Genomic DNA, 12,244 nt, shown 5'->3' with positions numbered 1-12,244 from the left:
AGGTACTCAGACACATGCCTCCAGTTCTTTCCACAGTCACTCATCCTGTGACTTATCGCATCCATAATCTCAGCAAGAGAAGCTGCACAACATGTTTGTTCACTGATCTTTCGCTTGGAAGCCCTTGGGGGTTTATAGAGTTTGCTTACCTGACTATTAGAAGTCTACCAAGAACACAGAGAGCGCTAGCAAGTGAAAGAAGAAATGGATCATTTTCCAGTAAGCTTGTTCAAAAGTAGTGTAACACCTTCTGCTATTAAACCACAGCTTCAGATGACTTTTTTGGTGTTACTGTAGTTAACATTTTGATCGCACTTCTAACAAGATCCAAATGCAAATGTCAGATTCAGTGAAAGTTACGTTGCACCAAAAGTACAATATCTGCAGCTGGGGAGAAGGGAAGGAAATGCCTCGTGTCAACCTGCAGCATCCCTTCTGTTTAAGGAATTGCTGATGGGCTCTAAACAGGAGCAGAGAGGTGAAAGAATTAAACCAAGAGCTTCCATTTGTCTATGAATTGCTCTGCTAAACTGTAACAACAGTTTCTAGAGTGATCGCTTGGATCTGTCAGCTTTCACAGCTGGAATGCTCAATAGGAGGTGCATTTTAGCCAATGCAGTAATAGATAAAAGGGGAATGCAGCCTCCAAATGATTTAAATGATGCTTGCGAATTGTCATTTCACAGCTTTATGAGATGTTCCTGTTTCCCTCCTTTCTTTTTATTAGTTCACATCAGGCTGGGTAAATTTCTGAGCAATTCCCAGCTGAGTCACCAGAGAGGGGCCCGCCTTCATCATGGATCAATCAGATTTCAAGCCCTGACAAACACCCAGCCTCTAGAAGGGAGACAGTCTATAATGTGCTTTATGAGAACATGAGGCAAAAAATATTAAAATTCATAACAAATGTTTGTTTTCTGTCACAGTCTCCTCCCCCTCGCCCTGCTTACCAGTGTGCTTTTGCCTGCTAGCTACCACAGTCCAGGCTGAGAGATATTTTTGATGCAAGAACAGGCATGAATTTCAAGCAAAAGATCAAAATGGTACCTTTTTAATGTTTTAAAGAATACAGCTAATTAACCTTTTTATCAAACTATGCACATCTTCAAGTGACTTAGATGGGAAATATATTGGTTTAATTAAGATTTCACGGGGAGAGACAGTTGCAAACACTTGGAACTGAGAGAAAGTGGGATCTTTATGAAGAGGGTGCTGCATGTTTGACAACTCCCCGTGTCTCTTTGTTGTTTGCACTTCAAATGGAGTCCATTTTTATCTGCCTCTCCCACTGAGAGAAACTGAATTTGTCGTGTGTTTCAATGAAGCTATTAAAAACTTCAATCGCGAGACTCCTCTTTTGCTTTTGTATGTTTCTCTCTCTCTTCCTCTGTCAGAGTTGCACTGTGACATTGGCTATATGGCAGCATACTTTGATGTTGGGTTCTTTTTTTGTTTTTGTGTTTATGAGTTGATTAGATAATCCTGCTGCAATCATAACTTGCTTGGATGGAAAACTTATTACCGTGTTCTTCTTATCTGGGTCCCCACTCGGTTTGATTTTTGTACACATAGGATTTTGATGAGATGCATTCTCAACAAGCAGGGCATGCTATGCTTCTTTCTGTTTCTTTGTTTTTAGGAAATGGTGAAAAGTTCAAGAGTGACAGCTTGAAGTTCTGTATGCATACAAAAAGGACAACATGAATAATGTCAGCATGCACTTCCCCTTCCCTTCAGGAGCTCCAGAATATTTTAGACGTGTAAAAAGAGTGTACTACTGTGACCTGACATTACAACTTAAGTGTTTGAGGGGCAAAACTACAGCATTTCTATATCGATGGATCACATATTCTTAATGCTGGGATATATTTATCTATCTAGTACTCTAGGACACTGAAGGGGTAGGATGTGCTTGAGATAAAGATATGTCGGTACTGTTGAATCATACCAAAAACAAGTCATTAACTTAAAAGACATTCCTCTGACAAAAACAGCAACAACAAAACTGAAACATAAAATATGGTAGATTTTCTTATTGAAATAATATTTGAATTGAGCCATTCTGACTATAAAGGCTTGAAGCCTGGATACAGCCCCGAACTAATTTCCTGCCTTTTGCTTTTGTTTGTCAGTTAATGTCATACAGATCATGTCATATAAATGAAGCTGAACACTGCTTAGGTCTTTGTGTTAGCAAACAAGAAATCATGATTTGATTCTTGCATTCTGTGCCTCTGTCCTTGAGCCAATTCTGTGTGCTTTGTGCTAGTGCTACAGTGCTGCATATATAACTGATTTGTATTAATACTTAAAACAATATACATATTGAAATGCTTGCAAGACTGAAGTTTTCAACATAAAATAATGAATACTTTGGTTTGGGATTTCTTTGTTTTTTGTGTTTTTTGTGTGTTTTTTGTTTTTGTTTTTGTTTTGCTGAAGAGTTGAGAGCATTTTCTTTTTGGCCAACTGAAAAGTTATATTTCATTTCCTTCTCCTCCCCAAAATTGTTTGTTTAAAGTTTTTACTTTTTTATACAAGTCAAATTAAATTTTGGATAAAGAGCTGTTTTAAACTGAAAATCAGAATATTTCATACGGGAAATGCCTAGATCTTTAAAAAGAGCAAAAGAGTAATCTACTAGAAATTCACAAAACAGCTTAATCCTTCTCTGTAATTTTGGAGGGCAGACTACATTATTAAGAACATATTTTTTTCTAATATTAGATATTTTAATATCATAGAATCACAGAATGGTGGGGTTGGAAAGGACCTCAGAGCCCACCCAGTCCCACCCTGTGCCATGGGCCCAGCTCAGGCTGCCCAGAGCCCCATCCAACCTGGCCTGGAGTCTCCAGGGATGGGTCACCACATCTCTCTCAACAGCTGTGTCAGCACCTCACTGCCCTCTGAGTAAAGAATTTTTTCCAACACCTACCCTAAATTTCCACTCTTTTAGTTTAAAGCCACTACTCGTTGTCCTATTGCTATCAGACGTCTTAAAAAGTTGGTCCTCCTCCTGCACTATATTATCAATAATACACAGTCAATAACTTTTTACCCACTTCTAGTTGTTACATCTATGCTATGCTGAAAGACATACATTCAACCTGACCAGCCTGGCTGCTTGTTCTTCAAAACCAATGATAGTGAGGAGTTACAACATTTTCTGTTTCTGCTTTTGAGCATGAAGGATGGAAAAGGCACCAAGCTCTGAACTGTGCTCAATGGAACAGAATCCCATCCAGATCCTTAGTCTGATACAAAGTCAAAAAAAGTGGCTTCAGGAAACTAGGAACTTTGAATACCACTGACTCAAGAACTTGATAATTTCTAAATCTATTTCAGCTCCAGCCAATGGCCCTTTCCTTGTTAACAGCTTGCAAAGCAAAATTAACCTTTTATGCTATGATTTCAAATGGCCTCAGAGTGATGGTTGCAGGAGACAACCCTTCTCTTGATGTTGAGTCCTTTCTACTTCCCCGTGGGAAGCCGGGTGCCATGTGCTGCAGGCACAGTACTTTGGGCCAGGGCTGTGTTTCCTAATGGAGCTCGTACTCTACAGTAAAGACCATTTTTCTAGTCGCTGATTTCTCTTCTTCCACGGGCTTGCTGGCCACTGGCAGGCCTCGGGAGGAGTGGGGATGAAAAGGAAAACAGGATTCTCCTGAGTAGAAATCTTAATTGTGATGTTTTCCCCTTGCATTTATGTGGTCTACAACTACTTTGCCATCTTGAAGAGCCATGACACAGATGCCGTCCTCTCAAATCTTCAGTGCTGGGTGTAGACAGTGGTTGCCTTCTCCAGGCCCATGGTGCACTCCTGTTGGTGTCTGAACTGGTGCAGTGACTCGAAAAGCAAAACACCTTTTCTGTGTTCTTATGGGAATCAGATTTTCACATCTCTTCTCTCACCAATTAAACACAGCCACTCAATTGATGTAATCATGGAGGCTGCTGAAATCCTGAATGCTTTCTTAAATTGTCTCTCCTGTGCCTACACTGCTTGAGGTGACCCCTGTGTGTGCTTGTGTTTTTCTACAGAGATACAACACATCTTCTCACATGTCATAGAATCATAGAATAATGGGAGACAGAAGAGGCCCTTAAAGGCCGTCTAGCCCAACTCCCCTGCAATGAACACGGACACCTACCGCTCAATCAGGGTGCTCAGTGCCCCTCCATCCTGATCTTGGGTGTCTCCAGGGATGGAGCATCCACCACTTTTCTGAGCAGCCTGTGCCAGTGCCTCACAGCTCTTACTGTGAAAAATTTTTTCTCGTATCCGATCTAAATCTCCCCTCTTTCAGTTTGAAACCATCGTCACTTCTCCTATTGTAACAGACCCTGCTAAACTGTGAGCACACTGTATATGTGCAACCATGGACTCTGTCACATCAGAAGACATGCACAGCAGGAGAAGTGCCCCTGAAGTTCAAACGCAAATGTATGACCACCAGTCACCCCATGTTAGAAAAGAAGGCATCTTTCAGGACATGCTTGACAGCTTGCTTCTGCAGACCCCTACTTGCATGTAACAGACTGGTATTTTCTAGACAGATGCATCAAATACCCGAATGTTGAGCAAGTTATGGGGTGCCCCAGTGCTTGAAATGCAGCTGGAGCAGAGAACAGCTGTAGCACTCTGAGAAACTGTTCTCAAGCGCCTGTCACCGTGAGAGTAGAAGAATAAAACCACACAAAACTGAGCCCCACACCCATCTCTGTAAGCAGCCGAGCCTGTGAGTTCCTGCGTGGTTTGTGGTTTACATGCTGCTGGCTTGATTGGCTATGCTTGGCAAGGGAAAAGCAAAGATGCCATGGTGAAGCCCTTTAGTCCCAAATGGCTCCATGGGCTTTCAGCCAATGCTGAGCATTGGTGCTGAAGGCAGGAGGCAAGTTGGTTACTGCGTTATGAAACTCCCCATCACTTTATCTCAACACAGATTCTGAAACAGCAGAGTGCAACCACCAGCCCTACAAAGGTACAGACCTACTCTGCTTCTTTTTCTCTGAAGTTTTAAGAGTAGTATTGGTTAAATAAGCGTGATATTTTCTGTTTGTAGAATTTAACAAGGAAAGTCTTAGCTGCAAGGCTCGGGATTTAGTAAATTTTCAGTCGTGCCGCCACTGCATAAAGTTGTTCTGCTTGTCTGTGGGGGATCAGGAATGTGCTCAGAAGCACGGTAGTTTTGGGAAGAAAATAATGGGGAGTTTTTTCTTCTCTTTTTTTTTTTTTTTTCTCAGCCAGAAGCACAGTGTAAAGAGATATCCAGATTTCCCAGAAACGTTAAGGTTCCCCTGAGACAGATCAGGCTATTGTGTCTCCAAGACATCCAGTGTGATCACGCTGACTGGGGCAAGATGCCTAGGAAAAAAAAAAAAAAGAAAAGCTTCTGGCAGCTGTAGATCTGGCATCACCAACCCTCTATTTGATGGCTCCTGGGAAATGTGCTGGTGTCTCTGGGGGCAAGGCCTGAATGTGATTTCTCCTTAATTGCTTTGTAACGTTCTTATAAAGCTTTTCGGTACGTTGTAAGTGCAATATACAGCATCAGTACCAGACATTTCTTTAGGATAGAGCACTATGCCGCTCCATGGCAAGGACTGTGTGTGCTTCACACATGTTTTTGTTCAAGGAGAAAGCTCACTTTGCTTGACTTGCCTTGCAGATAACTTAGGATTAAAAGGACATCAGTCTCCAAGACATTATTTAGTACTGCCTGTTTGTACAAAATTTTCTTAGAAAAGATAATAATCTCTTCATCAGCAGTAGGAAAAGCTGTCACATATTTGTCTGGAGAAGAAAGGTTTTGTATTGATCAGGTTTCTAGTAAATGAGCGTGGCAGGAAGAAGAGTTGGGTTTTGGGTTGAGAATCCTTGAAAAGATGTCCACTGGTTCTGATTGTGTGGAAGAGTCTAGCCAATTCAGCCACCAGCAAGAGTCCTCCACTTGGAAGGAGAGAGGGTTCCATTCTTCAGTTTTTGCTCACGGGTCTCTGAATCTGACATAAACCCATGCTATCATGTGATGGTGAAATGAGTGGAAACGTGGAGAAAAGACATATGGAGAAAAAGTATGCCATGGAGGCATTTTCTCTTACTTTTCTATCTCGTGATATTTACTTCTGCTTTATTTATTTATTTATTTTTAATCCAAATTAAATGATCCCTTAGATAAGAGTTTAAATGCAAAAAAAGCCCTATTCATTGTTCTCGTATGTGTGTAGGAAGCAGAGTAACATGGAGAGGGGTAGATAGGCAATGCAAAATGTACCCACATAATTTGGCTTAGTTCTGCTGTCTGGATTTTGAAGTTAGCTTCACCTCTCATTGCTCTCCACACAGATCTTCCAAAATTGTTAAGAGTGTGGCACCTTCCAGGGCTGAACAAAAATTGGCTTATTCACAAGACAGAAGTTTTTACAACCCCTAGAGTACTCAGCTGTCAGTCTTGATCTCTTGTGTGTTCTTACATTGGCTTGCAGAAGGCATAGAGTGTCTGGATGTCTGTCTGGTTTTTGTAAGCTATAGCTATTACTCTAGTAAAAGACATCATTTCTCTCTCCAAAACTTGTCTTTCTTTATCTAGTCAAACTATTTCTTTTTTTTTTTTTTTCCCCCACTCTCCTTACCTTCCACTCTTGGAACCGTATGCCAATGCCCTCCATTTTTGCTGATTGAAGAGCAACAGCAGTGAGAAGTAATACCCTCTGTACAATGTTACACTTTGCCTTCCCCATCAATTTCCAGCTTGACAGCAGCTCTCTGTGGCCACCAGCAATATCTGAAAGTTTGGCAGGCAAGAGGTTGCTGTTAAGCCACAGGTCTGGAACCACTGCTGTAGGCAGTCTCTTCTGGTTTGTTTTTACTGCCTGACATAATGAAAATGTTCTTTACTCCCTTCGTTATGCTTCTTCCCTTAACAGTAAAATACTTGAAATTCTCCTCTTAGTGGAGCTGTTAGTTATATGCCATAAAATATTCTCACTGCCAAGTTTAGTCTCTGATAGAAGTAGTCAGAAGGGCCCAACCACTGTGGCTGAGAAAATGCCATATGTTTCACCATGAAGTACTTCTATCAACACTTGCTACCCCTTTGTGTTTGGGGCTCATTTCAGTTCCTTTGGTTTTTACAATATAATAAGGCCTTGTCATCCTCTACCTTTTTCTCTCTCTCCTGAGTCTGGTTTTTGTTTAAGAGGAATGTAACCGTACTGTCCTCTTGCAGGTCCTCAAAATGCTATACTGAATATGATGGCTGTCACGCACTTGACTTAAGGCTTAGGGCTGGCTGCAAGCCATATTCCCGTCAGCACGAACAGCATCCATAAATTCTATGATATATTTCAAAAAACTTTATTTTGCAGCTCCCTCAAGGGAAAATTTCTAGTGCTTGCAGCTCAGTTTTCCACCATTCTTCATATTTTGCGGCAGCAGAAAATGAAGTATGTTACCAACAAGGGTTTTATGGCAGTAACTTTGCTTTTCCTCTATAAACTTTTTGTCTTAATGACTTCACAAATTGTTGGCTATTGAAGGGAATTTTGTCTGTTTGCGCTTAAGGTGAGTCAGTGTGAGCACTCTCAATTTATAGTTATAATAATGCATATATACATATAAATATGCGTAAATAAATGCAGTGTCACTGTGAGGACAGAAGCCCTTAAAGCCGTACTGGCACAATTAATTTCTCAATGTGAAAAAATGAACAGGTCTTCCCAGAATCAAGCTTTATGGCTTTCAGTGCCCCAACACATTTAAATATCTCCAGTACAGCTACCCTGCATTTCACAGGTCTCTCCAATAGTATGGAGAGTTGATGGGACTTGCCTGGAGATGCACATCAAATCTTTAGCTGAGATGGGTTTGGAAACTAAATTCTTGATCTTGTTTCTTACTCTCTAGACAAAGCTGCCTTATTGCTGCATGTTGTAGTGTTGCCTACATTTTAAATATGTTTTCAAATAAGCAGTTTTTAGAAGAGAGTGGAAAAAGAAAACCTGCCCAAATATGAAAAAATTTGGTATGGTATGAGCTAGATACCATCACCTTCATGTTTTGAGGTGGAGACAAATTCCCTGTGATAGAACATTCAGTGCTTCACTCATATGCTTTTGAAGTCTGGCCACTATTGAGCCACAGATATTGGTCTTCTCCAAATGGGTCATCTGGATGAGAGGAAGGGCATCTTTTCTTTTTCTGGCTTTAGCTCAGAATGCTGTCTCTGAAACCAAGTTGTTGTAAATACTGTCACTAGAAGAATTCCAGACAGGTGAGAATGAAAAATGTGATCTTGAAAAGGCCTGAGCTCTGCCTTGCAGACTTACATTTTTTAAAATTTTTCTGCTGATTAGAGAACCATACCAAGGTACCATTTAAATAACATCTAAGCAGGGGAGAGGAACCTTTGAGGAATAAGGTTGCTAGAAATGGCCACATTATGCTGGCATTGAGTTCACAGGTCAGTACTGCAAAATATTATGAGAGAAAGAAAATGACTGGAATGCCTAAATGAACAGTATGCACTGATGCATGATTAAATCCTTTTTTCCCCCTCTTTTGGAGTTCCAAGATCCATCTTTCCTCCCTTTCCCTGAGCCTATAACCTTTTTACATGCAGCTTTATCTTTTCAGAGCAGCGTGCGGTTATAATTACATGCCATTCTTTTCCCTGAGGCACTGTATGCCTCGCGTTCTCTATACTTCTCTTTTTAGTTCCCCAATTCTTTTTTTATTGTCTCATCATGACAAATTCACCAGTAACCCTTAGAGTAAAATCTTCAACCCTCAGAGCTCTGACATCTCTTCTTTTTAAATTTTATTTTTAAAAAATCCAGCTACGTAAGTAGCAACATTGTGTTTCCAGGTCACAGCCCTTTCAAGTTCCAGCTGAGTTCTGGCATGGGAAACACACTCCTTATCCTTGCAGTTGATGCAGGGATTATCTTAAGATGTAGACAAACTTTTAAAACTGTCTCAGTGCATGAATGTGCCCCAATAATTGCTTTTCATGCACCTAAGGGTAAGATACTGGAGACATTCTATCTAACTGTTTGTACATGGGATTGGCTGTATTGGACCAGACATCTATCACATGCCATGCACTGCCCAAACAATGGTCAAAACTTAATGATTCAGAGAAAGGTGACCCAACCCACTGTTGGGTCTCTACACGTGGATGGAACAAATACTTTCTGAGAGGGTTATTAGTTTACTGTTTGAAGTTTCAAGTTGTATGTTCGTTATGCAAGCATACAAACAGTGCCTTTGTGGAACCTGAATGTGTTTGACTTCTTTTTTTTCATTATCCTAATGGTGTAGAAAGTCTCTGAGATTAAATCCATCAAGCTAAACAAAAATTCTGCTGATTTTCTCTGTTCTGATGTTCTCTGTAAAGAAGTGGATCTAGTCTTAAAATATTTTCCTGATCTGAACAGAAGGAGAATCTTAATTTATTGAAGTCATTAAATTCTTTGAGATTCTTAGTAGAAAGAAGATGAATAGAATTGCAATATTACATTGCTGAAGATTATATAGGCATTATCACAATCATTGTATTACCTTCAGCAGGGGCTGCGTACAACAGCTGCATCCTTTTCCTACTGATTTGACAAAGCATATATTGCTATCTCCTGTATCCCAAGTAATTACATCTGTACTACATGCCTAATTGTTTAATGCTGTCTTCTCCTTTTACTGCAGTGATCTCATGCAATAATCAAAGCCTCTGAACGTTTGTGATGTCAGGTTAGCCTTAAATGATGTTAAGCATAACATTTTTTCTCTCCCACGACAATGCAACAAGGCAGTTCTCAGTGGGACTGATCCGTCTGCACACAGTTAGGAGATTCATCACTCAGAGCAGTGCCTGCTTCCCTCTGTTTACAGAAGAACTGCAGCGAATTGTCCCTCCTGGTGGGAAGTGAAAGGGCCATTCTAGCTGGGGGCTTCTCAGGTATCTTCAGATGTTCCTCATAGCATCCTCTGAAGGAAAAAATTTAACATGGGTTGTTTTTTTAAGAGGGAATTTTTGATAAGAAGTATGATAGAGGGGAAAAAAAAAAAAAAAAAAAAAAAAAAAAAGAAAGAAAGAAAAGGCCACCAATCTTGGAAAAACCTTCAGATGTTGTCAGTGCAGATCCTTGCAATCTCTGAACATGATGAAGGTCTGGATTAATCCACTACCAAGGCTGCAGAAACAAATAAACAAAAGGTCAAACCCAAAGCATCAATTTTCTTAATGGATCCATATTTTAAACTAATTTTACTTTGTAAATTAGTTAATGAACGTACTTGTAAATTCTCAGGAAATTCACTGTGTGCTCTTACAGTTGTGCTGTAAGTCTTCGTGAAAACCGTGCCTCTTCTACATTAAAAAAAAACAATAGCAAATGCCATTGGATTGTTATTTTGAATGCAAGACTCAGCTCAGCTGTAAGTGCACAGACATGACAAGTACCTCGATAGGCTATACTAATTAATTTTATTTTGGTTTTATTTTGATTTTTCAATACTCTTCTGATTTGCTTCCCTTTGCTGCTGAGGTCACTGTGGGAAACAGAGTGGAAGCAACCACAGGATGATGTCTGTGAAGATCAACCATTTGTTAATAACTGCAGCTCCAGAATGGGTTTAAAAATACTTTCTTAAGTCTCCAGAGGTTCAGCTTCTTAAGCACCCTGAGCTCTGTTATTAATTAGCTCTTTTACAACAAGTTTTTTCGCTGACTTTCGGACACTTTTGACACCAGATCCACCACTGGGATAGAGCATTTACGTAATAGAGCTTACATCTCTAATGCAAAAAAAAAAAATAGGGAAATTCCTTGCTAATCAAGTGGTTTTCTCCAGATCTGATCCTCAGTGTGGAATTTCAGGAATGAGAAAACAAAAAGGATCTTATGGCAGGGTGGCTGCTTATGGTCAATAGAATACACCTGCTGGGAATGAACCTCTAACAGTTACATTAAGGTAATAATTCCAGGGAATTAAATGTAATAGCTGTCCTCATTAAAAATTAATAAATAGATAAAAATCAGTTCTTTCAGTGAAGGTGAAGTCATAAGAGTCATAGCAGAAGAAAACTCAGCTTTTACCAAGCTCTCAGTCTGAAGTGAAAGGTAAATGAAGAGTAAGAGGTAGAGGGGAGGAAAGGTGAAGGACTTATTTGAAAGAGGTGTTCCCTTGCTGTCTTATCAGAGTAGTGGTTTGGGTACAGCTCTTTGCATGGCCCCTGGAACTCCAGAATAAGAGTTCTTTTTTTTTTTCTTGTTTTTTTTATATCTCTTTGGTAGTACCATAAAGTTCCCCATGCATGCTTTTGCCTGTATTGTTACTAAATCATGCTAGTAAATAATCAGGGGATGATTTTGAGTGGTATGTTTTTCTTCCCCACAGTCAGCTAAAGGGTTTTACCATTCTTTGTATGCAACAGCTTACAGAGGCACTGGGAACACTAGCACACCTGTAGCTACTCTTTCGAGTCTTTCAAGCACCTGGTGATTTCATCTGGTAATCAAGGAAGATTTTGAAGGAAACCCACTGCACTTCAGGAGGTGGTGTTATTGATTCAGTGGAGCCCTTTTCTCTGAGTCAATACTGAATGATATGCCCTAGTATGTTTCTTGCATGAGACCCCCAACCACAGCTTGATTGCTTGTGGTCATCAATTATCCTGAGGTTAATTGCATAAGCCTGAAGGTGTTTGCCCTGATAGCTCAGGCAGATTTCAATTTGCCTACTGTACATCAGACACCTTGATTTTAATTGGGCAGTTGTTTCTCCTGCTCCTAACCTGCTGTGTGCTGTTGAAAAGCACTGGAGGATGGATTTCATTGTTAGATGAAGGGATAGGTAAAGAAGCAGAGAATTTGGCTGCCAAACCAGAGGTACCCTCCAAGGTAAAGCTGGGGTCAAAGGACACAGCTGACATGGTTTAATATCCAGGCTCACTAACTCAACTACCAGAAGCGTCCAGGGAAGTGTGATTCTCCATAAGGCTGCAGTAAGAAAAGAGATGTTAATAGAGTTGCTTAATTAAGCTGCTGGATAGTTCTCACAAGAGAAGCCAAAGGAGCAGCTGTAATCCTTTAAAACCTACCAAGGAGAAACAGCAACAGTGTGCGGCTGCTACACTCTGCCCAGCACCACTGCATCTCTCTTTAATGGAACCAATCAGGTAACAAATACAAAATGAGCCTGTATTTAATTCCTCAGTTGTAAAATGCAGCGGGAGTCTCTT

At 40.3% G+C, this 12,244-nt stretch overlaps 1 protein-coding gene across 1 annotated transcript in view; it reads left to right on the top strand.

The window, feature by feature from the left end:
* Positions 1 to 4,828: 4,828 nt before the first annotated feature.
* GRAP2 (GRB2 related adaptor protein 2) overlaps positions 4,829 to 12,244 on the top strand; it is a 40,019-nt gene continuing 32,603 nt past the window's right edge. Inside the window, exon 1 of the mRNA XM_042837952.1 lies at positions 4,829 to 4,985. The gene's annotated coding sequence lies outside the window, so the exon portion shown is untranslated. The remainder of the gene's footprint in view (positions 4,986 to 12,244) is intronic.

This window comes from Centrocercus urophasianus, unplaced genomic scaffold (genome assembly GCF_019232065.1).
Source record: "Centrocercus urophasianus isolate 14NV4802_14NV808 unplaced genomic scaffold, USGS_Curo_1.0 seq_73, whole genome shotgun sequence".
Lineage (NCBI taxonomy): Eukaryota > Metazoa > Chordata > Aves > Galliformes > Phasianidae > Centrocercus > Centrocercus urophasianus.
This window is presented reverse-complemented; position numbering and strand designations above follow the sequence as displayed.